The 27,641-nt window shown below is 53.9% G+C and overlaps 1 protein-coding gene across 4 annotated transcripts in view; it reads left to right on the top strand.

Annotated features, from left to right (window-relative positions):
- Positions 1 to 18,622: 18,622 nt before the first annotated feature.
- The window catches only part of ZNF516 (zinc finger protein 516), a 69,717-nt gene continuing 60,698 nt past the window's right edge, over positions 18,623 to 27,641 (top strand). For 3 of the 4 annotated variants that reach the window (XM_081149008.1, XM_081149011.1, XM_081149007.1), the window contains exon 1: positions 22,170 to 22,215. The gene's annotated coding sequence lies outside the window, so the exon portion shown is untranslated. Of the gene's footprint in view, positions 18,639 to 22,169; positions 22,216 to 27,641 lie in introns of those variants that run through there. The other variant, XM_081149006.1, reaches the window with a different exon arrangement.

Genomic DNA, 27,641 nt, shown 5'->3' with positions numbered 1-27,641 from the left:
TCATCGCAGACTCGTTGGGGAGGTGCAAGTCAATCGAATCCATCTTTTCTTACCGTTAGCTCCTCTGGTAATTGGTTTGAGGGGAAGAAGTTTGAAGATATTGGTTAAAGGGAGGTTTTTGGATTATCTGTGGATTTCCATTATCCATGCTTCACCTGGCCTCAATTAGCACTAATAATTGGGTTCACTGAATAGAAGTAATTTCCCATCATATCGCTCTTCCTAGAGGCTCATTTATTGTGTCTCTAATGGAGCCCCCCAAACACAAAGCCCCTCTCCCCAGCCTCACAGGCCTGCCCACAGCGTGTCAAATTAACGTTGCCCAACAGGCACAGAGCGAACGGTATGGTTAATAGAATGAAACCAAGCTCTTCACACCCAACAATATGCAGCTGAGAAATGGAACCAGAAATTTCCCAAATGCCCGTGGCAACCTCAGCGCTTACAGCCAGGAGGTATCACAAGGCATTTCTGCAGTTGGAAACCTGAAACAATGTTGCCAGCTGATTTGTTTTTCTCAGTTTCAGTGGAGATTGTTACTGTCTTAATTTATCCCCATTCACGTTAACAGGCTTTTGAAAGTGCCAGTTAATTTTAGCAGCCTGCTGGTTTCCTGATGTGTTTATATTTACTACCAAAATCTACATGCCTTGTAAGGTTTCAGTTTCTCTTTTTAGACAGGTTTGTATTTATGTGAAGCACCATAAATATCTCCGGTTCCAGCAGCCCCCTCTGACCTCGTTTGATCTCTGAGCCCCAACACCCCTGAGCGGACCCAGAAAGCAGCGGCCTCCCCGGGGGAGGCTGCTCTGCGACCGGGCCCTGCCCCTCTCTGCTGCTGTTTTCCCATCGCCATGGAGATGCCGCCTGTGACAGAGCACAGCGACCCAGCCAGGAGAAAGTCCTCGCCAGGTAGGATTACTAGCTAAACAAATGGGCCTGGCGGCAGAGCGCCAGGGAGGGGTCCCCAAGGTCTTCTTTCCTGCAATCCAGCAACAGGTAGCAGGGCCAACAGCACAGGGACGCTGACACAGTGGCTCCTTTAAAGACACAGCGGACGTGTGGCTCCTTAGGGACACAACCTGTGGCTCAGACCGGGGACTCCTGCCCACTCCCCCCGCCCCAGGCTGGGCTGGGGTTGGAGACCTGCAAGCGTTGGGGCTCCTTCTGCAAACCCGCGGTCCTGAGCCCCCGGCACCTTGGTCTGGTGAATAAACAGCAGGAGGCAGAGCCCCACAGCGAGGGCGGGCGCGGGGCTCCTCGGGGTGCGGCTGTCCCCGCTGTCCTGCGTGGGCCGGACCGTGGTCAGCTTTCAGTAGCCCTCTGAGCCAGCCACTCGCAGGGCAGTTTCTTCCAAGAATTAATACATTAATCAGTGCACGGCTCTTTCCACGGTTTCTAAAATCATGAAACGGCGACGCAACCGCCTGAGGAGCCAATAAACAGGCTCCCGAGCTCTGCTTTTCTCCACATCATTGTGTGTTTTCTTTGTATTTGTTTCTCGTGACGTATTTGATTTTGGCTAAAGGAATGCCAGTCAGTCTCTAAGGGACATAAAAAAAAGGAACACATTAATATTTAATAAGGAAATAAATGGGCATTTTCATTTAAAGAAGTGTTGTTTGGGGGGGATGGGCAATCTACAAGGATTTCCCACTCATGTGTAAAGAGCTGAAGTGACTAACTTCCATTAGGAGAGGTTTCTAGGTAACAGAAGTCACAGTAAAAACAAACAAACAAAAACACTAAAGTCAACTTCATCTTCCTTTTCTGAGCTGAGCCCGGCTGGTTCACCCTTTCAAGCGAGTCTCCTTCTCCGTGGGGCGGCTGTGGCCTTGCCCTAATCAGGATGCTGAGCCCAGGCGTCAGCCCTGGTGACTGTCCGGGGAAATGGCCTTTTAAAGTACCGACTCCCCCAGCCACCTCGGGGCTTCCCACGATGCACGTCTCACACGCCCGGGGACGGGCTTATGAAGGAAAGGATTTCTCCGCGTGGTCTCCACGACCTGTCCTATCCGTGCTGGTGAGAGATGCAGAACCGGTCACTGAAATCGCTGATAGTTGACAAATCCTCATGGACACAACTGAAACACCTGTTTCCTAGCAACTAGGAAAGCCTGTTTCTACTCTGTTTTCCGGCGTAAGAAACGTGCACAGAAAATAAGAATAAGAATTAGGATTAGAAAATGGATGGGCCATAAGCGGGGCCGTCGTCATGGCCCTTAGGAAGGAATGGCCCTTAGGTGACACGAATGAGGGTTTCTCGGAAGCATTTCATTTGTGCTGTGGCCTCCGGACATGGCCTCTCAGATCAGCGTTCCCGACCGAGTGTCCCGGGAATGGCGGGCTCTGCTGGCCTTCAGACCCGTGCGGGCGAGCTCACGGACCCCACCTGGGCGGCGCCCGGATGCAGGGAGGCAGGTGCCACCTGGGCAGGAGCAGGTCTCTGTGTGGAAAGGGCCCAAACACTGAGGAGAAGGGGGCCTTCTACTGGCTGCAGGACTCCCACAAACCCTACTCCTCCCCCTCTCCCCCCACCCCCTCCTTCGGCTGCACACAGACAGCTCTGGCTGACTGTTCACCAGCACACAGTGGCCTCTGTTCAGGCCCTCCACAGGCTCACATGTGTGGCTCAGTGTCAGTCACCCCATGTCACTACAGGGGACTGCCATGTTCACGTGAAAACACGCTTCCATAAGACCTCTGCCTCCACGGCCTCTGTCTACACGCCGGGAAACCAGGACCCCTGAGGTGGATTTCTCTGTGGCTTAGGTTTCTCAAAGGCTACTAACAATTATTGTTTGGGACTCATAAAAACTGGCAGTATCTGTTTAAATTGTCATTGCCGTTCAAATGACAAAAGAAATCCCGAGGGAACCATTTAGAAGCAGTTTGTTCTGACCAGAGGTCCCAGTGGCCCCGCTGTCCTTGTCCAGTTGCCTGCAGATGGGGAGAGAAGATCACCCTAGAGCTGGGTGCAAGTGGGAGCTGTGCAGATGACACGGGTGCTGCAGGGTGGCTGCCCCTTGCCAGCGTGGCGGGTGTGTGCACGCGACGGTGCGTCCTTTCCAAGGCCTCCGTGGGTGCTCTGGTTCCTACAGTGGAGGTGACCAGGAACCCCCAGGTAGAAGACCAAAGAGGTCACTTGAAACAATGTAGCAATGAGGCACAAAGCCGCGGGAAGCAGGCCTGCACGTTAAGTAAAGAAATGGGCTGGAGAAACCCCAATCCTGTCCAGTGGCAGGAAGGAGGCTGTTTGAAAATGGCAAAGTATCTTTTTTCAATTAAGGGATTTAGCAGGAGAAACAACATCAGCCATGAAACTTGTCATGACAATGAAAATACCTTTTTGCAAAACAAACGTCCCCTCACGCAGCAGGGACAACAGACACGGCTCTTTCCAGCATCATAGTTTAAAATGCCTTCTCCAGTTTCCAAAATATATGCTGTTTTTAACCGTATAGTTTGGTGTATATGTGTAAGTAGCCTCTCGGTAGGTTGCCAAGAGTGAAACTATTATGTAACTGCGATGATCTGCAAAGAATGCTATTAAGTGCGTAAAGAGAGCGGGGAACTATGCTGAGGTTTTCAGGGAAAAGCATATTTTCGAGTTTTACTCAACAATTTGGAGATGACCTTTCTTTCCAGGACATGGCAGCCAGGCTCTGCTGTGGGAGGCCGGGCCCTGCCAGGCTGGGTGTCGGCTACTGTGCTTTCCAGGCGGAGACCTGGGCCTTGCAGTTTCCAAAGTTAATCATTTACTGCTCTGAAGTCTCAGTGACGTTTCTCTGGAGCTACAAATGCGCCACTTCTCCAAGTCATTTCCTGTTTTACCCCCAAATCTAGTAAGAAGCATCATTCTAATGGGACAGGAGTCCGGGGAGGTGCAGACAACCTGTGCCTCTTCTTTGGGTTAAATAAGAGAGAATTTGGGTTAAATAAGATGGATAAAAGGGAAGTGAATACACTCCTGCTGAATACTTAATTTGCACATTAAAAGCTGATCATTAATCCTATATTTTAATTCTGTAAATGTCAGGAGCTGTTATTTCCTGGTGCCTGACCGATCTGGGAATAAACTAGACAGGTCTGCTGCAAAGCCCAGGAATGAACGGGGGGTGATTTCTGTATCCAGTGTATGCAACCGAGAGACCAGTGTGTCAGGCTTGAAGGACCAATTTGTTACCAGATTAGCCCAACACCGAAGGGTCTCAGGTTTGATTCCAGTCAAGGGCACGTATGTCATACCTTAGTTGCAGGCTAGATCCCTGGCCGGTCTGGGCTCCTGTGGGAGGCACCCAATCGATGTGTCTCTCTCACACTGATGTTTCTCTCTCTCTCCCTTCCCCTCTCTCTGAAAAGCAATGGAAAAAGCATCCTTGGGTCAGGATTAAAAAAAAAAAAAAAAAGACTAAGGGTAAGAATCCTAGAACAAACTGTAACCAAAGTGGAATCCTAACCAGGAGAATGGTATTAAAATAGAATTATAAGTATATATAATGTCTGTCCATATATAGGGTGCCCCCCAAAAATGTATACACACACTTTGAATAATTATAAAGACAATGTTTATTAAAATGCATTTCATTTTCAAAACTGAGCCCGCAGCTGCTACAGTGTGTATAGATTGTTTTGGGACACCCTGTACATGGAGGGGCACACGTTCTACATGTTGCAATGCATGCCTGCAGTTTCATGTCGCTGAAGCGAAATCATGACAAGGCTTCAAGTGGCCGAAGGACCATTGATTTGTTTTTTTTAGTGTTTGAGGAAACCCAGGAACAGAGATGAAGCTAAGACGCCTGACACCGAGCTCGCCGAATGATGTTTTCAATGATTCCAGCATAAATCAATATGGCCAGCAACAGTTTATCTAATTCAGAGAAATCAGCAAATCAAATAAATTTTGAAAAACCTATCTTTGGGACCAAATTGTAGTTTCTGTCAAGACAGCCTCCCTCCCGGCCAGGCGTGGCTCAGGATCCAGGCAATCAGGGTTCAATTCAGGGTCGGGGCACATGCCCGGGTTGCGGGCTTGATCCCCAGTTGGGGGCGTGTGGGAGGCAGCCGATCAATGACTCTCTCATCATTGATATTTTTATCTCTCTCTTCCTCTCTCTGAAATCAATAAAGACATTAAAAAAAAAAAAAGACAGCCTCCTGAGCTTTACATGCCTGGTGATTAAGCTTTGTGAGCTGGGATTTGATAATCACACTTAGGGTGGGCAGTCTGCCACCCCAATGCCAGCAACACCCCCGTAAGCAGATCCACTTTAAGTTTCATACAAACAGCCATTTGAAAAGGTTCGCTTATAAAAGAACACACCGCGTACAGAACAGGGATCTCCTCGCACTGCAACAAAAAAGTGAGGGAGAAACAAAGACAAGAAAGTAGGTTGTTGATTTCGTGTGGAAAGAGTCCATCTGTATCTGTATCAACTCTTACACCGGCTTTTAAAATGCGGTGGGTGGTCAATAAAGGTGGTTAACGCGCTAATGTGCCAGATGCACGGGAGCCTGTCCTCCTGAGAACATAAGAGCAAAATGCAGCCAATTCCCCGCCCGCTGGACTGTAGGGTCTTCTAACTTTCATCAGAACGGGGGATCTTTCCAAGAGCAACTTGAAAGAAAACGTGCCTGTTTGTGAAAGTGGGGGACACGACTGTTGATCTCACCGTGACACAGAGATGAGCCTGGTGTCCACAGGGGCTCGACTTCCCGGCACAAAGTGGAACCTGTGTCCTTGGCCCGCGGGGGAAGGGCGGCAGGCCAGGCAGGGCTCCTTCCTTCTCCCCGGGAGCAGATAAAAAACCCTGGAAACTCCTCTCTGCTTCCTGCTCTGCAGCTCCGAGGTCCCCGTGGGACGATGAAAGAGGGGCTTTGCCACCGAGGAGACTAGGAGCCCCGTTTAAATTCTGTGCCAGTGCCCGACCTTCCCTGGGCTGCCCAAGCACGGGGACGGGAAATTCTGGGTGTTCCCTGCCCCCTGCCCCAGGATTCCCTCACACTCCTCAAGTCAGGAAAACGCGTCGATTTCTAAAATCTGAAGCCCAAACCAGGAGCAAGGGCGTGTAGATGGAAAAAGAAAGACTCGGAAGGGGTGCTCCTGGCTCGGGCTTGGGAAGAGGAAGGCGCTTGCTCAGCAGGGCTGGGCCGGGCGCAGAGCAGGGCAGCCTTGGGCCGGCCCCTGGCGGCGCAGCCGGTGGGTGGGACCCGGGAGAGGACCCTCCTCCCCCGCCCTCCGCCGGCTCCCAGGCCTGGGAGCCCAGCAGAGCCGCCCAGGCCCCGCCGAGCATCCCTGTGGCCCCTGCTGTCCTCCCCCCTCACTGTCCAGGACAAGGTCGCAGTGTTTGCAGAGAAGCTCAGAGAAGGCTCGGCGCGGTCCTTAGTCTGCAAGCAGGCTCCTGCCCGGTGACGATGATGATGATGATGATGAACGCAGCACTGTCAGGGCTCCATGGAAATATGGAAAGTGTTGTTCCCGGAGACGAGGCGGTTACTTTCTAGCACTTTCAGAAAATGAACTATGTACCCAGTCCCCGAGCGGGCGCATCCGCTCCCCTGGCCCTCAAGGCTGCCCCGGCTGCGAGGCTTGTACAACTCACTTCCTGTCCTCCCGCTTGCACAACAGGATATTTAAATAACAAAGGCGACCCCGAGCCGGCCAAAGGGGCCGTTCCCCACTTCCCCCACTTCCCGGGGGAGACTGATTCCGCGTTTCTTCATCTGGGTCTGCGGGTTCTGAGCTGCAGAAATCAGGGGCAAACACAAGGACATTGGAGAGCCCCGCCTGCCTTTAGCCTGCACCAGGGCCGGGCCGGGCCGTGTGCTTACTCTGGGCTCGGCGCTGTTGCACTGGGCTGTGTCTCCCGAAGGAAACGCACTGTGGCCCCATTGCTTGGGGTGTTCTGAGGTCCACTCTGAACTCTAGATCAGTTTCCCAGTCATAAGAAGACACGTGGCCCGGCCGGGCGTGGCTCAGCGGTTGAGCGTCGACCTAGGATCCAGGCGATCGGGGTTCGATTCCCGGTCAGGGCACAGGCCCGGGTTGCGGGCTCGATCAATGACTCTCTCATCATTGATGTTTCCATCTCTGTCTCTCCCTCTCCTTTCCTCTCTCTGAAATCAATAAAGATATATTTAAAAAAAAAAAAAAAGAAGACACGTGGAGGCACGTGCGGCCTGGTGCTTGATGCCCTACCCGAGCACACCGTTCCACTCTCCATATTTAACAACTTTTAGATCTTCAGCTATACTTTCATTCACTTCTTAAAATACACAATATGTGTTTTAAGCTCATAGCCATATAACGTGATTTCAACTCTACACAGTAAAAATACTTCCGTTAAAGCAAACTCTTCCACTGGATTAACGTGCTCTCTGCCCCGCGAGGGTCAGTTTCCTGGTTTGGAAACCTGAACCAGACGGAGGCCTTCACTGTTTTGTTGTTTCCTTCGTAGGAACATTGCTGCATGAGTTCTGGACATTATTTCTCCACAGCTGCTCCCTTGCCATTGGTGTAAGTAACGGGGTGGGGCCTGTGGAACTGTAGGGTTAAGTATTTTTCTGACTATTGCCCTTTATTGGGAAAGATGCTCCGGAGGCCGCCTCCCCTCAGGGTCTGTGTGACTGATTAGCCCACGAACATACACTATGAGAGTCAAAGCCGTGAGCCAAGGACTATATTCCATTTGAAAACCAAGAGCACGTTTACATAAAGAGAACTTAATTCCGTACAGAAGAATTCCAACTTTCAAACACCGAGGGGTTTTGAGTCTCTCCACTCAGCATGGAAAATTACAAATGTCTTCCATCTGTATTTATAGATTTAACAGAAGTATTTCAAACAAATTATCACATTTTACCCTATGCAATACACCACTTTGTTAAATAATGGTTTTTTCATGTGTGAAATTAAATATGCTTGTGTTATGGAAGAAGTGAGAACTATATGGGGGTAAAAATAAAACACTGTCACCCATCACACAAGACAGCCATGACTCACATTTTGTTCCATATTTCAAAAAACAAGTAAATGCAGTGTTTTTAGTTTTCATAATTATGTTTATATTTACATGTGATATTTTAAATCTGAATCATAGAATTCTACTGTGGGAGGATTTGTTCAGTTCTGGCTTCTCATTTCTCAGACGCACCACCGAAGGCTCAGAGACGTGAAGTTCTTTGCCAGAGGCCACAGAGCCCGTCTCGGCTGAGTCGGGGTGAGAAGCATTCCTCCCATTTCTCTCCTCCGGACGCCACGCTGTCCGTCTTCACAGCTGTGACATCGGCCCTTTCTAAATGACCTGAGACCTAGGGAGCTGGGCAGACTTGAGAAAAAATAACTTGTAATATAATCGAATACCTAGGAATGCGCACTGTATTTCAGGCCATTAAATTCCCTTTTGTGCAAAACAAAGACCATTGGTCATGACCCTGCCATTTTTTAAATAACTGCTTGATTGAGATATAATTCACACACCATGCGGCTCACCTGGCTGAACTTCCAGTTCAATGGTGTTTAGCAAATACACAGTATTGTGCCATCACCCCGGCCTAGAACCCAAACATTATAATCCCCCCCATCCATAGCAGTCACTCCCGGCTCCCACGAGTCCCCCTGCCCGGGGGAACCCCGCCTCGGGTCCGTGTCCCTGGGGATTTGCCTGCTCTGGACACACCACGGAAACGCCGTCGTAGGACAGGTGGCCTACTGCCCTCGGAGGCTCCCCGTGCGTAGCGCAGGACCTCACCCTCTTTAGGGCTGAATGGGGCTCCGTCGCCTGCACGGACCGTTCACCAGTGGGGGCCATCTGGGCGTTTCCACTTTGGGGCTCCTGTGAACGCTGCTGCTGCGAACATCCAGGTGCACGCTTGCAGGTGGACACACGCTTTCCCTTCTCTTGGGTGTTGACTATGCGTGGAATTTCTGGGTCGCGTGGTAACGACGATTCCTCTTTTGAGGAACTGCCTGGCTGTTTTCCAAAGGGGTAGGGATGCCACCAGCTCCTGGCTAGCACCTGTCCTTACCTGTCTTTTTTTTTTTTAAATATATCTTTATTGATTTCAGAGAGAGGAAAGGAGAGGGAGAGAGAGAGAGAGAAACATCAATGATGAGAGAGTCATTGATCGAGCCCGCAACCCGGGCCTGTGCCCTGACCGGGAATCGAACCCCGATCGCCTGGATCCCAGGTCGACGCTCAGCCGCTGAGCCACGCCCGGCCGGGCTGTCTCTTGATTCGAGCCGTCCTGGTGGCTCTGACGTGGTACTTCTTGGGGACTTGGTTTGCGTCTCCCTGACGGATTAATGATGTTGGGCATCTTTTCCTGTGCTTGTTGGCCATCTGCATATCTTCTTTGGAGAAATGTCTCATCAGATTCTTTGCCTGCTTTTTGAAAAGGGTTATTTGTTTTTAAATTATCTGTAAGCATTGTAAGGGTTCTTTCCCTCCACCAGATAGAGGTCCCTCATCAGCGACGACACGTGATGTGCCAATATTTTCTCCCACTCGGGGAGTTCTTTTCACCTCTTCGAAAGTGCCCTTTGCAGCACAGGAGGTTTTCGTTTAGAGTTGGGCCAGATTTGTCTGTTTTCCTCTGTGCTTTTGGTGTGATCGCTGAGAAGTCTCTGCCTGACCCAGGTTCATGAGGATGTGCTTCCTATTTTCTTCTAAGAGCTTTGCGTTTCCACGCTCACGTTTAGGCCTGTGGTCTAGTTTGAGTTGATTTCTGGGTATGTTGTGAGGAAGGGGCCCAGCTTCATACTTTTGAAGGTGCAGATCCCATGGTCCCACCTTTGTCCGTTGGAGAGGCCCTGTTGTTTTGATCGTGGCTTTTGGATGATCTTATAAAGTGAAACAGGTCGAGCGTGTGGGTCAGACGCAGGAACACACCGCAGCTCACACACCATTTATACGTGAACGTAACTCGGCTTTAAACCAGGCTCAGGGCCCACCCCCCATTTATTTTCATGCCTAGTGTGTGTAATTAGGAATGTGCATTTTCCATTTGCCACCCTCCCCACATTTTTGTTAGTTTTTAACGAGCCTTTCTTTTTGTGACCTCTTTCGTAGCTTTCCTTCCTTGTGAACACGTGAATTCCTTCTGTCCCCACCCAGAGGTGACAGACGCCTCTCCCTCCCACCAGGCACAGCAGGAATCTGACCAGGCCTTTTCTGTCTCCCTTGGTCTTGAGATTTGGGGGATTATCATTCCTGGTAGTTATTATTAAATTTTTTACAACCAACACTTATTAAAATGTAGCAATGCGTTTTCCTGGTTCTTTCGTCACTTCTGTTTCTTCTACCCCTTTTCTTTTCACATTCATTCTTTAGTTCCAATTTCCCTTAGTCTGAGGTCCGGAAGAATTCCAGGCTCTGAGGTTGGTGAAAATGTAGAAGAAAATAGAAGGTTCCAATCCTACGCTTTGAGGAGACTTTCCCAAGCGGGACAGCCACCCTAAAGCAAGATTTAATGTCAAGAATTAGCATCAAGCTGGGTCTGGGGCCCAGAGGACAGGAGGGCAGCTGCTGGGACAGGTCCCAATAGCTTTTTAAATCTTGTCGAGAATTAGCATCAAGCTGGGTCTGGGGCCCAGAGGACAGGAGGGCAGCTGCTGGGACAGGTCCCAATAGCTTTCTACTCCCAGAGAGCTCAGAATGGGCCTTGCAACCCCTGGTCCAGTCCCTGCTCCACTCACAGCACAGACAGGGGCCGGTGCTCCCCAAACGCCCACTGACCAGCACCCCGGCTTGTAGGCTGAGCAGAAAGCACCGAGGCCGGTGCCCCAGAGGACTGGCTGCCGTTCCCAGCATCTCCCGTCTCCTCCATTTCGTCCGAACCTTCGCATCCACGGTAAACATGCTCTCGTCTCCCACCTCAGACAAGCAGCAAGGACAGGAGACCTCTGCCTTCACCTCAGACTCTTCGGGGTGAAGCTCGGGCTGGTGTCACCATTCCCCACCCTGACCCCCTTTCCTCTGAGGCCTCTCTCGGTAACGGCCTGTTACTGAGTCGGGCGGATGTGCAGCGATCCCTGACACTCGTGGCCACTCTGTCTTCTTCCGGTGACCGCCCCACCTGCTGGGCCGTCCTGGTCTCCTGCGGAGCCTCCCGCCCCCCAGCCCAGCCCGGGACACGCGGGACTCTGGTCTGCAGGCTCAGCGCAGCTGAGCTCTCGGCTGATTTCGCCCCTGCCACGCCTTCTGCCACGGCGCCTTCTGCCACGGCGCCTTCTGCCATGGCGCCTTCTGCCACGGCGCCTTGCTCCACGGAACCAGAGGGGACAAAAACCTACCCGAGCGTGTCCTTATACTAAAGACGCTTTGGTGGCCGCCACGTGCCTTAAAATTTGATGGCAGAACAGCGTGAATGTCACGCAGCCAGAGACACCTCCTTCTTGCAGTACGTGGGGCCGGTGGATGTCGGGAACTTGACTCTCAAACACACTGTATGAACTCGAAAGGACCCCGCTTCTCACTGACCCGGGAAACACGCACCTTCGCTCTGGGTCTAACATTTTACGTGGAGTCAGCCGTTCCGAGCCTTCTCGCTGCGCTGTGAGCAGGACTGAACCAGAGTAAACGAGAAAGCGCCTGGAAACGCGCCGTGCTGGTGACGCTTCCCCAGGAGGAGCACAGTGGTGCTCTGTCCCCTTCCAGCTGGTGGGGGGACGCAGACGCAAGTGACTGGGCCTGGGGCAGCCGGAGGTCGGACACTCCTTTTAGTGGGACTCTCGGGGCGGGCGTGTGAATGATCACCTGTAATTCCCTGTCCCTGCCTTCGCGTCCCTGGCTTCCCTACAGGTCACCTTTGACTCAGGCGACAGGCATCTCCGCACCCAGAAGCAGTGGTGTGGCTTTTCCGACTCCGTCTGAGCACAACGTGCCCGATCGGACGAAGCCCCCGTCACAGTTTGGAGAGTTGCTCCGTGAGGTCTTCACGGGGTGGGATTTGTTTTTTCCGTGGTTTCTGTTTTTCGCAGAGAACCGACTTCTCCCAGTGCCCTTGCACAGCTGGCGGGTGTTTACTCTGCTTAGTTCGTCAAACCCAAGCGGCCTGAGTGGGATGTTTGCACCATTAACTCCCCTGCAGTTCTGCACGGGCGGGTGGGGGTGAAGCAATTCTGCAAAGGACGTGGGGGAGGAGGGGAGGCTCCTCCGCGGGAACGGGCCTCCACAGTCCTTCCAGAGCGGGCCGGCCTGCGACCCTTTCCCTGCTCCCGCTGACCCAGGGAGCCGCGCGCCCGAGACGTGAGCGTGGGGGTGCCTGGGGGCACCTCATTGCCTCTGGAAATAAGATGACACTGCCCGGCTTTGAGGCGGTAACAGCCACCGATGTGACACTTCACAAACAGGGCTTTTTAAAAGCAGGCTCTCTGTTGTTCCAAAGGACTGTTTCCCACCATTGCGAACATTAGCGAAGCATTTCCTGAAGAACACTGGAAATGAAACTTACTATCAGTTCGCCTAAAAGCCACTTCTCTGCTCCATTTAGGGTAAGTTCCAAAATAAACAACTGGGTAAATCCAACGGAAAACCGAAGGAAAATAGAAGGGCGTGGGGGAGGGGCCGGAAGGGGAGCATTGCTTCTCCCCCCTGTACGTTTGGGGTGTTTATACCGGAAAAAAGGGACACGTAGGAAATGACTTCATTTTAAGGATTCCTTTATTTTTACCAATACATTCCATTTACTGAAGTGTAAGGACTCAGAAGCAAACGAGACGGAAAAGACGAACATTACCCGGCTCTTCCCGTTGGCCCTTAATCAATTTGTTTGGCAAAGTTATTGCCTCCATTATCCGCAGCCTCGAGGCCCAATCAAACCTCGCTACACGCTACGGCAGGGAGGGACTTAGAAAACACTGTCTGATCCCACTTAGCAAGGTCCCTGGAGCAAATTCATAAAGACAGAGGTAGAGGGTGGTGGCCTGGGGCTGGGAGAGGGACCGCAGTTCGATAGGTTTGGGTTCAAGGCCGAAAGGCTTGGGAGATGGTGGTGGTGACGCTTGTACAACGCTGTAAATGCACTTACACCGCCACAGAGCCGCACGCTTAAGATGCTTAAAACAGTCAATTTTGTGTTATGAATATCTTACCACAATAAAAACGTCAGTGAAAAAGTACCTCCCTCATCAACAAAGCATCTTGACTCCTCGACTGTAACAGCCGCTCGCTCACGTCTAACCATGTCTTTCCCTACCGTCCCGTTTCTGACACCAAACGCCACCTTTCTTCCAAGGGCACTGAGCGATGCCGAGTTGGGCCTCACGCGAAGGGCTCTGGGCATTTCCTCCCCGCTCAGTTTCGCTACTGGCGTGTCCTGCCCACCCACAGGGCAGGAGGTACAGCTGGTCCCCCAATTTTAATTTCTGTTCTCTTAGCAAAGTTCGCGCCCACAATGGGTTATCCCTGGTGAACAGAAGGAGATTTGGGGACAAAGGCAATGGTTTTGCCGAGGTGAGAACGTGGGATATTAGTAGGTCACAACCTAACGATTAAGTAATTAGCACACTGTGGGGTTGTAAGAAAAGGCAGTAAAGGAGACAGACCCTCTTCCCTACCAGGGGTCTTTCAAGTTCCTCCTTGTTGGATGTGTTTCTCCTTAGACGCTTTCTGCTCCGGGCTTCCTTCCTTCGCCCTCCCGAGCAGAGTGGACACACCTGGGGGCTGGCTCTGCGCTGCTGAGTCTTTCACTCCCGGTGACGCGGAGAACAGGTTGGAGGGCCCTCTGCCTGCTGTGAGGGCCCGATGGGGTTACCTGGAGCTGCGGAGGGTGAGACAGCCTGGACCCTTCCTAGAGTTTCCACAGCACTTTCGCCTCAGCTGCGCGTCTGCACTTACTCTGCGTTATCTTTGCTTTTAACCAAAATAGATGCACAGCCATCAGTGAAAGAAAATCTGTGTCACCCTAATAATAGCCTCGTGGGTCACCGCAGATGTGTCCTCAAAATGCTGAAGGGTCTCCGGTTGGATTCCTGGCCGAGGGCACACACCTGGGTTGCAGGTTTGCTCCCCACCCCAGCTGGGGCCCGCGCAGGAGGCGGCCAGTCAGTGTGTCTCTCTCACATCGATGGTTCTCTCTCTCTCTCACCACCTCCCTCCCTCCCACTCTCTCCGAAACGGAAAAATATCCTCGTGTGGGGATCAACAAAACAAAACAAAAAGACAAGGCTGGCTCCTGGGAAAGTGGTTCCGTTCTCAGCCACGAGGAAGAGGGAAGAAGGCATCCTCTGCGTCTCACACACGGTGTGTTCTGCATAGGGCCTCGAAGAGGGGCTTTGCTGATGATCAAACTGTCTAAACATTCAGGTTCTGCTACCTGCTGAAGCATCTTCATCCTCGGGCACCGTGGACAGGAGAGGAAATCCTCATAAAAGAGTTTCAAACACCTTGGAGGTCTCCACGGTGACCAGACAGCCTGGGGCTCGGCCGTGTGACCCTAAGTGACCCTTCGCAGGAGAAAGCTGCCGGGGGAGGGGTTATCCCAGCACAGACGTGGGAGGACCTGGATGCAAATCCCACTGGAGGTAAGTGTGTGCATGTTTATGAGAAAACGTATATCACCTACTTCATTACTAGGGTCCTCGTTACCTTCAGCAGAGTGAAAATTTAAGCAACAGAACTGAGAGAGTTTCCTACACGGAGATGAAGAACATCCTGTTAGTGAAATTCAGATTCACAGTCTTGGAACCTCTGTGTAGAGGACTGTTTAAAACATAACCACAAGCCCGGCCGGGCGTGGCTCAGCGGTTGAGCGACGGCCTAGGACCCAGGCGATTGGGGCTCAATTCCCGGTCAGGGCACATGCCCAGGTTGTGGGCTTGACCAATGACTCTCTCATCATGGATGTTTCTATCTCTCTCTCTCCCTCTCCTTGAAATCAATAAAGATATATTTAAAAAAAAAAAAAGTTTTCTAAAATATAACCACAAGGTTGTTTCTGCCTCTGCAGGGGGTTTTCAAATGTTAAATTCCACACCGTGGCCCCAGCTGTACTGTGTCTCTTCCTCTATCATCTCAATATAGCGCATTCTCCGAGTGTCCAACTTCTGTGGGAAGGAAGGGTTTTAGGACAGTCAGTTAGCACTGGGGTAATATTTTTGAAACCGTTGGTGATGAAATAGCCGGTCTCCATGTCCTAGTGACATGCTTACCTGCTCCAGACAATAGAAAGGCAGCCAGCAGCTGCACCGCTCCTAAAAGACTCTACCTAGAAAAACGTGTGGACCATTGAAGTCAAACGAGTCCCTGACCCACTCCTAAATCTGTGAGTTTAGGTTAGTTCGGAGAGCTACAGATTGCTCCTAGACTTAGGAGCGTCATGCCATTCTCCTCTCTCAGATATAATTTAGAAAATCCTAATAAATTCATCTGGAGATAGAACTGACATTAAATATTTACTAACAAGTAGTGCACTTACATTTTTGAGCATGCATATTTAATGGCTATGCTTTAGTTTGTCTTGGATTTCATACTATAGTTCAAAGAGTTTCACTTCCAGCTTCGGGGAGAACAGGCCCTTTTGGGTGGAGGTTTCTTTTTGGATGCTCTGTCCTCTTAACTCTGCCTTAAAGGGACCCCTCAGAACCTTTCTTATCTAAATGGCCTCCGGTCACACGCCGCCCAAGCTCCGCAGACAGGCCACAGAACACCCTGTCACTGCAAGGACGCCTTCCTTAGCTCCAACAAGCAGAGTCCCAGATGCTGAACAAAGAATTCATTGGACAAGCAGCAAGGGGAGAGAAGTGTTTTCTTCATCTGTTTCATGAGCCAGAATTACTGTAAAATTATAAATGTATAGTCAAATATTTATTCAACCATTAATCCATGAATATTGTTGACTTTTCTCCACCCAAATATTGTAATTTATCTAAATATTTCAAAACAGGAGAACCTCTGGGAGGTTTCAGGAAGTTGTCATTAGTACAGAAAGTGTCCTTAATCTTGAATGTTGGAAGATAGTACACAGTTGAAATTTTGGACATGTTAAATATGTTACAGGAATAGAATGGGGCCTCTCATTACATATTTAGTTTTTTTTAAAAAAAAATTAAATTAATTAACTTATTTACAATTTTTGACTTATTTTTATTACGCTTTTTAAAGTTTTAATCAGCAGTAACTTCAGACAATTCAACATTTATTTAATTAAATTTATTGGGGTGACAATGGTTAATATGAACATATAGGTTTCAGGTGTGGGTTTCTGTGTTAGAAGATCTGTGCGCCCACCCCCCAAAATCTTATCTTCTCTGTTCACCGTATATTAAGACCCCTTTCCCTCCCCACCCCCTTCCCTCCGGCAACCACCACGCCGCTGTTGGTGTCCACGAGTTTCAGTTTTCTATGCCATATGAGTGACATCATATGGTTCCTGGCATATTTAGTTTTTATACCAATTTTTCCCTGGAACAAGCTGCTAATGGTGCATTGACGAATGAACAATGACCAGTGTGACTCTGTACCAAGCCTGTTGGGCACATTCTGCTGGTCATGAGAGGTGCCCTCCCCAGTAACAGAACCAGGCTGGCCCTCCCACTGCCACTTTCCAGAATGTAACCCTTGCCCATCTCTCAAGTTACCGTCTCAGATTCCGTGTGCTCTGCGGGGAAACGCCGAAGAGAGGAAATGGAAAAGCCAGCCCTACTGTAGAGCAGCCGTGGCCCTGAGCGGAATCGCGTGTGGGTGGCAGCAGCCTGGAGGGAGGAGGCAAGTCACAGAAATCACCCTTTGACGGGAGAGTCTGGAAGCCCTGCTCACTCTTTGTTGATCTAACCTGTCAGTTTTCAGCACATGGAAGCTATTCGTGCATTGCTGTAGTTTTCAACAGACCCGAGTATGCAGAGGAAGGTAGATTTTTACCATCCACTCAAATCCACCGGAAAATACCATAAAAAGCTATTAAAATGTCAAGTATTCAAATTTTAATCTCTGTGGGCGACAACACGTATGCAGCAATGTATCTGTGTCTATATGTGCCACTTGGACCCCTGTCCTTAGCTGAATCGGTGGATACTTTTATTTGTGTATTTGCACCGCGCGTTGTAACGAATTGCGGGCGCTTGGATACACTGTGCGAGCCTGCCTTAAATGTAACTGTTGAAGGATACATCCTCGGGGGCGTTCCTGCTGCAGCCAGCAACAGCTGTCCAGGGCCTGGCTCCCGCGCTGCTCTCCAGGCCCGCGCGGGTCGCCGGTCCCCGGAGCTCGCGCGGCAGGATTCCGGGGCGCTCTCCCCTCGGGTCTCCGCCCTCCGGCCCCCTCCCTGCGCCGCACACACACCTCGCAGGCACGCGCGCGCGCACACCACGCGCGCAGAATGGCCCCTGCGTGCAGCCGGCTCCGCAGGCGCAAGCTCCGCCCAGGGAGCCGTCGGGAGTAGTTTCTGCTGCAAATGCCCGAAGTTGGAGAGGCCCCGGGCTGCTGCGGGGAACCGGCGGCACCGAGACACGCCGCCGCGGAGGGTAACGCCCGGGCTGCGGCGAGGCCGGCGGGGCCCAGCGACCGCGGCGTCCCGGACCGAACCCATCGCCGCCGCGGAGCCGTCACGAGGAGAGAACAATACGGCCGGAGCCGCGGGAGAGGCCGGCTGCCCCTCCCGGCTGCCTGCGCCGCCACCGCGGCCCGGGCGCCCCCTTCGCCCGCCCCCCCCCCCCCGCGTGCCAATAATGCGTTAGGGAGTCGAACTGGGGTTTTTGTTCCCAGACTCAACTTATTGCAACTAAGTACGGCCCATTGAGAGTAGCTGGGGTGAAGAAACGGGAGTTTGAAAAACAGAACAAAAAAAATAGAACTTTTTGAGGATAAAAACAGTCATTTTATGTTGCCTTACAGCAGAATCCGTGTTCTGAAGTCTTTCCAGAGGGACCCTTTGATCTCGGTTCAGGACTTAATGCTCTGGTACTGCGCGTCTGAACGCCCCAAACACATTTGCCAGGAAGTTGAGTAAACGCCCCCCCCAGGCCACCAGTAATGCACACGCACCGAGACCACCGGAAGGACACCCACAAACCGCTCTGGACTCGCGGCTCGGGGCTCAGGTGCCCAGGCCGGCCGAGATGCATCCCCGACACGTCTGCACGTATGGACGCGCGCGTGTGTGCGGACCCGCGTGTGCGCGTAAACAGCTTCCCGTGACTGGAGCTGCGGCGGCCGAGTCCTTGGGAGGAAGGGGCGACCACGAGCCGTTGGAATCGTGATTCAGGTCTATTAGGAGCTGCGTCTGAGTCATCGCGAGCTCCAGACTTTCCCCGCAGTGTGGCAGAACTTTGTGCTGATGAGACAATAGTGGAGCGAGTGCGTTTCCTACAGGGCAGACCATTCCGGGGCTGGGGGAAGCCTCGGGCCTGCGCCCGGCCGCGGGGGCCCGACCCCCTCCCCGCGCCGCGCAGCCCCCCGCGCCCGGCCGGCCTCGGGTTCCCCGCTGGGCGGGCGCGTCCCGGGCGCGCACGGGCGGCGCGGGGAGGGGGCCGAGCGCGTGGCGGGCCCCGCGCGCCCTCGCGCGTCCCCCGCGCCTGGGCGCAGCTGGCGCGGTCGGTCTAGTGCAGCGCTCGGCTCCGCGCCTCGGGCGCTCGGCTTCACCTTCAGAGGCGCGGGGCGTGCGCGTCCTCCTCCCCCGGCCGCCGCCTCCCCGCCAAGGTAGGGGCCGCGGTGGGGGGCGCCACGGGCGCGCGGGGGCGGGGGGCGCGGGGCGCAGGGCTTGGGCCTGGACGCGCCTGGATCCGCGGTGTGCGCCGCGGGTGGGGGGCGCCGGGGAGGGGCTCCCGGGAGCGGGGAGGGCGGCTGGGCTTTCCCTGCTGGTAGTTGCTGGGCTCCGCAATTCCAGGAGAGGGAAGATGCAACTTCAGGCGGCGAGGAGAGCGCGGGGAGGCGGTTTTTACCGCAGTGGAGGGGCGGGGTGGGGGCCGGGGTGGGAGCGCGGAAGAGGCTCTGGCTTTGTACACTTCGTCAAAGGCAAGGCGGGAGGAGGGGAGCTGGGATGCGCTCCATCCATTAGGAGACAAAGAACAAATTGCCTTACTTTAAAGTAAAACGCTCTGGCTAATGAAGGTGAGTGATGGGGCTGCGGGCCCGAGGAGCCGCTTCAATTATTCAGGGTTTGGCTGATGGGATCGATGCGGTGGGCACGGAGCGCTGCTGCCTCGGGGACGTGTTTCCGCGGGGGGGGGGCGGTGTGCTTGTCCTTCCCCCTCCCCTGTTTGCCTGTCCATCGGCTGGGAGCGTACAAGTGACCCCAACGTTAAAGAAGTGAGAGGCTGGAAGGGAAGTTAGGGCAGGGGTGGGGGCCAGGGCGAGCGTTCTGGCAGTCACCCGGCCAGGGTGGGGAGGGGGGTCGGGGTGGCAGGGTCTCCTGGGGGAGGCACCCAGCCAGGCTAGGGCGGGGGCGGGGCGGGGGAGATATCGATAGCAGTATATACCCCGGTATGTCCAAGACAAGAATGCTGTGGGGTGGGGTGTGTGTGTTGGGGGGGGGGTAGAGGGTGGAAAAGCGCCCCGCCTGCCATCTCCCGAGAGAACTAACATACTGAACAGCTGTAATGGGTGTTGAGATTAAACCGCCTCGTCAAGTTTGAAAGAAACTTTGTATGGATAAGTTGCTAAAAGCCAGAGAGTGAGGTATTTAAAACAGCGGTTTATGGAGGAAGGTTGGTGCGGTGACAATCAGCCCCGGTGGGCTGGGAAGCCCGTGGACCCTGCGGTTAGGGACCAGAGAGACCCAGCCTTTTATCCGAAAATGTGGGTCTGTAAGTCAGCCCCATTTATTACCAGCGTTAACAAGCTCCCCGCGGCAGCACCAGGATCAGACCCGCAGCTTCGGGGCTCTGCTTGTGTGATTCGCCTTCCGCCGCGCTTGTGGGTCGAGAATTACTGGGTCTCCGTGTGTGCAAAGATCAACTTGCTGAGCCCCCCTTTAAAATATATTCATCCTGCGCCTTATTTAATCCAGATGCACAAAAAGCCATTTGCTGCTGCATTGTTGGTTTACATTTTTTTTTTTTTGAAAAGGCGACTGGTGTAACCTGTGGAATTTGAAATGCAAATAAAAGCCTGTGGGAGTTGAGGCAGAACAAATCGGCGTTTATAAAGTGAAAAAGATTTAATGTCTTTGAAATCATTGCAGAGGGGGAAAAACGAGCGAGGGGGAGTCATTTTTCAGGGAGTGAATTGTGACGTCAGGTCTTTTTGGAAAAGATATTTTTAAGGTCTGAAACCCGGGTCTGTAAAGTGCTTACAGGAAAAACAGATTACAAGATTAACATCTGTTAACATGATCGTTTATCTCCAGCCAAAAATAGGTCAGTTCTTAAGGAAACACGATGGCTGGCGCACACTTAAATAAAATGAAAATAATGAATTCACACATTAGGACCGGCGTCTTTTTATAATCTGACCGATGGAAAAACATTCTTAATCTCGAGACCAGTGAAAGGTCAGAATTCCCTCCGAAGGTTGAGGACAGCTCTTCACCCTGCGTCCACCCCTCCCAGAGGACCCCCTTTCTACTCTGCGCTCCCTCTTCGCCCCTCCCAGGATTGCTAATTTCCCTTCGCATCCATCGTGGAAGCACGAAATATACTTAAATGGGTATTGCCTGAGGTCCCCCTCCGCCCCCCCGTTAAAGAAGGAAGACTCTGCGCGCCGATGGCTAACTTTCAGAGCTCTGCTGTTCTTTGACCATGAAATGAAACGGTGGGGAGGGGGGAAAAAAAGGAAACAGCCTCGCAAAGTTTCCCTGCCCCCTGAGCGAGAGTGACGGCTGTGCCGGCCAATCCGTAGCGGCTGGCTCCATCCCGGAGGTAATTTGGGGGTGCGCGCGCGCGTGCACGCGCCCATGTGTCTGTCTGCACACGGTGAAGTCCAATCAGCCCGGCGCACCCACGGGCTCCCGGTCTGCACCGCTGTGCGCGGCACACGGGGCCGCGCTCTCATCCGGTGCGTGCAGCTAGATGGGCGCGCAGCGGCCCGAACGGAGACCCTGCCTCCTCGCTGCGTCCTCCTGCAAGGCATGGACCTGAGAGGCGCTCTCGGATTCCAGTGGAAACGTGCAGAAGGGAAAGAAAAGAGGAGTGATGCGATTATGCTGTTCGACAGCTGGGGATTGGCTCCTTCCGTCTCGTTCCCACGCAGCAGGCGCGCCCCAGCGCTCTTGGGGTTCGGGTGATGGAGCCCGCTCGCCGGGCTCCAAGCGCCCAGAGAACAAGGATTGTGGAAACTGCTGTGAACTCCGTAGGCAAGTGAAGGCGGCGTGCACCTTACGACTTCAAATTTTATTTTCTCTCTGGAAGTTGAGACTTAGCCCTTGGCAAGTTCTCGAATGTGACCTGCTCAGGGTCAGTGAAAGTTACTCGGGCCCCCGGTTTGTGAGTGCGGAGCACGGGCCGCGTCGCCCACACAATGGGCACAGTCACGGGAGGAGCGCGTCACGGGCCTCCCCGCGCTGCGTGCCGGCGCGATGGGCGCCAGCTTCCCGGGAACGCGGGGAGTGCTGCGCGTGGAGCCCGCGCCCCGGACCCGGCCGTCAGCATCTGTCGCTCGGAGGTGCCCGGCCGCCGGGCTCCGGGATGGGAGGCGCTGCTGCAGTGCGGGGCTGGAGGACCCGCGTGCGTCCCCGCCCTCCCGGAGACCCTGCTGCGAGGCCCCTGGGAGGTACCCGAGTTCCGGCCGCCCGGCCGGACCGAGGTGACCCCGAGGACCCACGGACGACCCCAGACGACCTTCGTCGTCCTCCCGCAGGAACCGAAGTCGGTTACGAGGCGGGGTCCGGCCCCGCGCCTCCAACTCGGGCCATTTCCGCCCCCCGAGGCCGAGCTGGACCCGATTCCGCCTCCCGCCTCCCAGCGAGCGCGCGGGCTGAGGAATGGGCAGCGGGGGGGGGGTGCCGCCGGGTTAAATGTTCCCGATTTCGGTTCCTCCGCGCGCTCGGGCACCCGGCCTGGGGCGCCGGGGGCTGCGGGGCGGGGCGGGGGCGGGGCGGGGGCGGAGGGACTCACCTGCCCGCCCCGGGGGCGGGGGCCGCTTGTTGCTGGGCTTCCTGGGGGCGGGTCGTGGGCGGGGCGGCCGGCGGGAGGTGGGGGAGGGCCCGGCCCGTCCCCCGCCCCGACGCCCGCCCCCCGCCCCCGTCATGTGGAGCGGACGTCACACGCCCGCACTGTAACCCAAGAAGTGAAAGAGACGGGGACCCACGGCCCAACTTCGCACCGTAACAAAGGCGGGGGTCCGTGCGGGCCGGAGGGGCACCCGCTGGGGGGGAGAGGCCGGGGTGCGGTGGGGTGGGGGCGGGATAAGGGGGTGGGGCGGCCGCGGAGCGGGGGCCTGGCCGGGGCGGGGCGGGGGGGTCTGCGCGCGGCGGGGGAGTGGGGGCCAGGCCTGGCCCGGGGTCCGTCGGGGGGCGGGGGTCTGCGCCAGGCCGGGGGGGGGTGTCTGCGTGGCTGGAGGGACGCGCTCTGGGGCCCCGGCGCCGTGGAGACCAGGTAATTGGTTTCTATTTTAAACTTCACTTTGTTCTGGCGGAGGTGGGGCGGTGGGAAAGGCGTGGCCCCCAAGACGATTACATAAGTGTTCACACCTGATCCGGCCCGGGCCGGGGACCCCGCGCGCCGGTGGGTGGGTGGGTGGGAGGTGCCGGGGCGCACGGGCCGGGCGCGGGGCGAGGGGCTGTGCGCGTGGGCGTGTGTCCGGCCTGGCGACCCGGGAGGAGCCCGGCGGACCCGGGGCCGCCCGGGGAGCCCAGATGTGCCCGTGGGCGTGGGCCCGCTGCGGGCCGAGTCCACCGGGTAACAAAGGGCAGGGCTGCGGGGCTGGGCCGCGCGCCGCGCTGACCTAACCGCGAGTCACAAAAGGAACTTTAGACGGTGGTCGTCAGGAGACCTTAGTGTCCCCCGTGAACCTGCCCGTAAGCCCGCAGCCCTGGTTAAAGGCGGTTCAGAAATGGATGCGTCTCCGCGCTGGGGCTGCGCGGTGACCCCCCTTGAAGGGCTGACCGGTGCCGGCAGGGCTGGCCGCTCCCCGCGGGTCCTCCCCGAGGTTCCCCAGCCGCCCGTGACCCGCCCGGGGCGCGCTGGCTGCGGGGTGTACGCGCCGCTCCAGGAGGGAGGCGCGCGCGCGGTCCCCGGGCTGCGTCCTCGGGCCGCGTAAAAGCTCCTTTTCTCGTTGGGTCTCCTCGGTTCCCTCGCCTTCTGTGCGGCGTCCAGATCCCCGTGTTATTTATATTGACACGGACCGGCCAGAACTAAACGTGCCGCGCGCGGCGGGGGCGCGCGAGCCCAGAGTTCCCCCCTCTTGGTAAAATTGGGGAGTTGAGCCGGGCTGGGGGGCGGGGAGGCCGGGCCGAGGGTTGGGTTACAGGGAGGACATCTTTGGTTTCGCCACAGAGCCGGCCGTGCCATCTTGAGTGGGCCCTGGGAGAAGCTGAGCTCAAGTATTTGGGAAAGGGAATTAGACGCTGGATGGGCCGAGGCACGGATGGAGCGCGTCTCCTGTTTTCTCTGGGCTCCTTCCTAGGGCTTTGTTTTCTTAAACTTGCTGATTTGCATGGACTGAAACACCCAGGGCCCATTAACATGCCAAACAAACAGCAGCCCCGGGACGCGGGGAGAGCCCACAGCAGGCCTGGGAAAGCCTCCCCGAAGTGAAACCAAACGGCTCGCTGCAGACTTGGTGGGGACCGGATCCAGCCATCGGGAGACCGGGCTTTTGCTTGTTTTTTGGTTTCTCAGTCATCTTCCCAGAGACCTCGCTGCGGGGTTAACGCACTGGCTGGAGCACTTTAGCTCTGGAATGTGTCACTGGTGACCTGGGAACGCTTTATAGGACTGAAGTTAATCCCATTTATTCGTAAACAATCTTTAAAGTCGCCCGGCTGTCTTAGAGATGAGTCAGTCTGAAGGCCCAGGGCTTCTAACTTTAAAAGCTGTCCCAGGCACCAGCCTGCAGGGAGTAGAAGGAGAGGGGTTGTGGAAGGAGGTCAGTGCTTGCAAGCACCCTGTCTCCACTTCCACAAATAAAACTGCACCTTTATTTTCACCTGTGTTGACCTCACTGGTTCCTACGTGGCGATATGTGAGCCTTGGAGGTGAAGCTTTTGATGCTGAGATGAACAAGGGAAGGAGGCCTGTCTGAAGCTTGGGCACCTTGCAAGGAGGTGTGGGCTCTAACCGACGGTTCCGGCCTTTCCGAAAAGAGAAAAGTGATAGTGTGACCTGCAGATTTACACACGGCTGAGTCACGGGTGATTCTTGAAAAACCAGTACTCGGTTTATTGGGTTGTTGTGGATTTTTTATTTATCCAGTTTCAGGATATGTATTGCTCTTACTCATGATTGACCAGAAGGAGTCTTTTTAAAATTGGGAGGGGGAGTGGCTGTGAGTCCGACTGGAGGTTATGTTTAGAGTTTCAGCAGCATTACACCTTAATGCCAAGGAAATAGGAAACCGAAATATAAGCTGATTACGTCCAGCGGGAAGGAGCTTGTCCAAACGCGTGTGCTTTCCTGATATAAGGTGCTTGTTTTAAATGTTCAAGACAGGACTCTGTTTTGGTTTTTGTTCCATTTTCCCTGGAGAAAAGGGCATGTGTGTTAATGAAATAATTAAAAATGGCATTTTGCTTATAGTGTAACTAGGTTTCTGAGTGAATGAGGCTTCTCTGTTGCATGCGAGGGAGACAAACAACTTTTTCATTGGCATTTGAAGGCCAGTGTAGCTGGAGACGTCCACACTGGGGGACAGGCATGGATTTAGGCAGAAGTCACAGGACTGATGGAAGAAGGCGAATGTTCCCTGTACTTGATGAGATATCGCCATTGTAAACACTCACGTGTAGAAGTAGCGTTCCTTCTTCAAAGGCAGACATCTTACTATGTCAGTGTTTATGCATTTTCGCGTGTGGATAGAGCTGTTCCGACACAATCAATTAGTTCTTTCAAAAATGCACCTCTTGGCTGCCCTGTCCCCTCCTCCTCAAAAGCCCTGGAGGCTGTGGGGGAGTCTGAGGAGCCCCAGTCTTACTGATCGTAGCCCGGAGGAGGATACCTGTGGGCGCACAGGCGTGCTCGGGGCCTGGCGTGGGCTGGCCCGACCCAGAAGCGTGTCCCTCCGTCAGCGTGGGCACCTGCTGCCCAGCTAGCACCCAGCACCCAGAGCTGCCTGGGCTGGCTTACCACGCGGTGCCTTTGGTCTTCATTTACACAGTTATTAACATCTGAACATGAAGAATTAATTGCGTGACTGTCTTTAGCTCCCAGACCCTTACCCTGCTGGTGGAAGCTACATCTTGTGGGCTGGCGTTTTTCATGTGAATGGCAGTGTGGGGATGTGGGTGTGTTCTGAAGCCTGACCAGCGCTGGGAGGCTGTGTCCATGTGTCACGGAGTTGGGTGGCGGGACGCAGCTTCTAGGAGGCAGATGTCAGTGTGGATGGCGCATTCGAGTCTGCGGCTCCGTGCACTTCGCCCGGGGGAGGGGGTTGGGGAACGGCAGTTATTGGGCTCCTTTCTGTGCTGGGCTTGGCGCTCACCGGGAGCATGAGCTAACCCGCGGGACTGTGGCCCTTCTCTCCCTCCCGTCCTCCCTGGGGCTGTCACCCCCCAGCCTTCCTACCCGGTGGCCAACAGCGTGTTGGCAGCAGCCGATAAAGGACTGAATGTGTCTTGGGGCCTTGGGATTGACGGCATTTTCCAGATTCAGGCCTTGGCCTTGGTCCTTTTTGGCTCCAGAAACAAGTGCATTTGGGTGCGGGAGGTGGACAGTTCTCTCTGATGGAGGGTGACCTCTGGCCTCAGTAAGGTGAGATCACATCCCCTCCCCAAATGTGTACGAAGAATCTATTAAATTAACCTTATGGGGAGACTAAAGAAAAACTTTATGGAGTTGAAATGTCTCATCGACTTCTTTAAAAAGCATCTTTATTTAGAATTAACCTTCTTCAGCAGGGGTGTGGCTCAGCTGTAGGAAGGGCCCATACATGGCACCGACTGTGGGTGACTCCGGCCTGTGGGGTGTGTCCGAGCGGCCGGGGAACGAGCAGTTGTAACTGTCCGTTTGTGTTGTCTTTGTCCCTCGAATCCGCCTGCTTGTGATTTGAGCAGCTGAAGCTTTTCTTTCCGAGGCTTGCTGGCCGTCAGATTTATGTCCAGAACGGGACGATTTCCAGTGGCCTGCATTCGAGTGGCAAGGAAGTGTGACTCTGTGGCTCTGACGTTCCTTAAAAGCCGTTTTCCAAAAAAGATGGGACATTTAGCTTCACTTCCAGTGGCACTGAAAACCGCAGAGCAGTAGTTAGAAATGCAGCTGTTCCCAGCCCGCAGGCTTGTAAATATCTGTAAGGAGCAGAACTCCGCGCAGGGCGCAGGGCAAGGCACTTGCAAAGCAGCTGCGTCAGGCGCAGTAGAGACGCTTTGTGTACTTCAGGTACGCGCTCCTGCTGGTTGGTTTCTTTTCCCTGTTGTGTGTGTGGTTGTGTGTTTGTGTGTGTGGTTGTGTTTGTGTGTGTGTGGTTGTGTTTGTGTGTGTGGTTGTGTGTTTGTGGTTGTGTGTTTGTGTGTGTGTGTGTTTGTGTGTTTGTGTGGGTGGGTGTGTTTGTGTGTGTGTGGTTGTGTTTGTGTGTGTGGTTGTGTTTGTGTGTGTGTGGTTGTGTTTGTGTGTGTGGTTGTGTGTTTGTGGTTGTGTGTTTGTGTGGGTGGGTGTGTTTGTGTGTGTGTGGTTGTGTTTGTGTGTGTGGTTGTGTGTTTGTGGTTGTGTGTTTGTGTGGGTGGGTGTGTGTGGGTGGTCAGCAGTTTAATCCTTAAATTCTCAAACTCACTTGAAGAGAAAAGTATTTCACAGGGTAGGGCCAAAGTAGGTTTACAATTGTGAGTACATGAAACAGAGTTTATGCTTGTGTTATTGTGTATTATTATTTTCCATACAAACAATTGTAAACCTCCCTTGGCCCAAACCCACCTAATACGCAACGGTGAAATGTAGACGGTTAGTTCCTTGACGGGGCGGTGGGAACAGGGCGAGAGATTAATGCTGTTTTCAGGACAGAATTAACCTGGCGTTTTATACCTCCAGGGGCAGGTAGACTGCCTCTCCCTGTTGGGCACCCCAGGGAGTTGCTGACGTCAGCTCCACCCTGGGATACAGCTGTCCTCCTATTTTCTTGCTCGTTTGGGGGTAGCGAGTGCAGGCGACATGCGGTGTTGGCTTTCAGGGCCCGTGAAAGGGAGACTTAAAAATCCAGGTTCTCTGTTAAAACTCTGTCGTTTCTTCTTCATGGCTAAGAATTAATAAAATTTTTCCAGCATTATTTAGTAACCCTGGACAAACCCTCTCCTCTTCGAGTCTTCCCATGTGAAAGGAAAGGGTTTTTGTTTAGGAATTTTTTCCTTTGTTTCAGGAAAAGGCAACATGTGTCTGTCTGGGCCATATGGCACTATTTAACCTACACGGCTCAGGCCGGCTTGGCGCTGGGCTCCCTGATTTATTTCAGAGTTCGAGAATGTTCTTTGAAATTCAGTACAGTGCAGGGGCCACCAAAAGTGGTGCGAGAGGCTGTCCCTGGCTCCGGCAGCTTGCTGTCCCGCTGATATTTAAGGGTAGTGAGCTAGTGTCGGTGTTACTGTTCCTGAAATAATTTTTGTGGGAAATAGTTGGACATGAA

This window comes from Miniopterus schreibersii (genome assembly GCF_964146895.1).
Source record: "Miniopterus schreibersii genome assembly, chromosome: 10".
Classification (NCBI taxonomy): Eukaryota; Metazoa; Chordata; class Mammalia; order Chiroptera; family Miniopteridae; genus Miniopterus; species Miniopterus schreibersii.
Note: the sequence above shows the minus strand (reverse complement) of the source record. Positions and strands in the feature narration are given on the sequence as shown.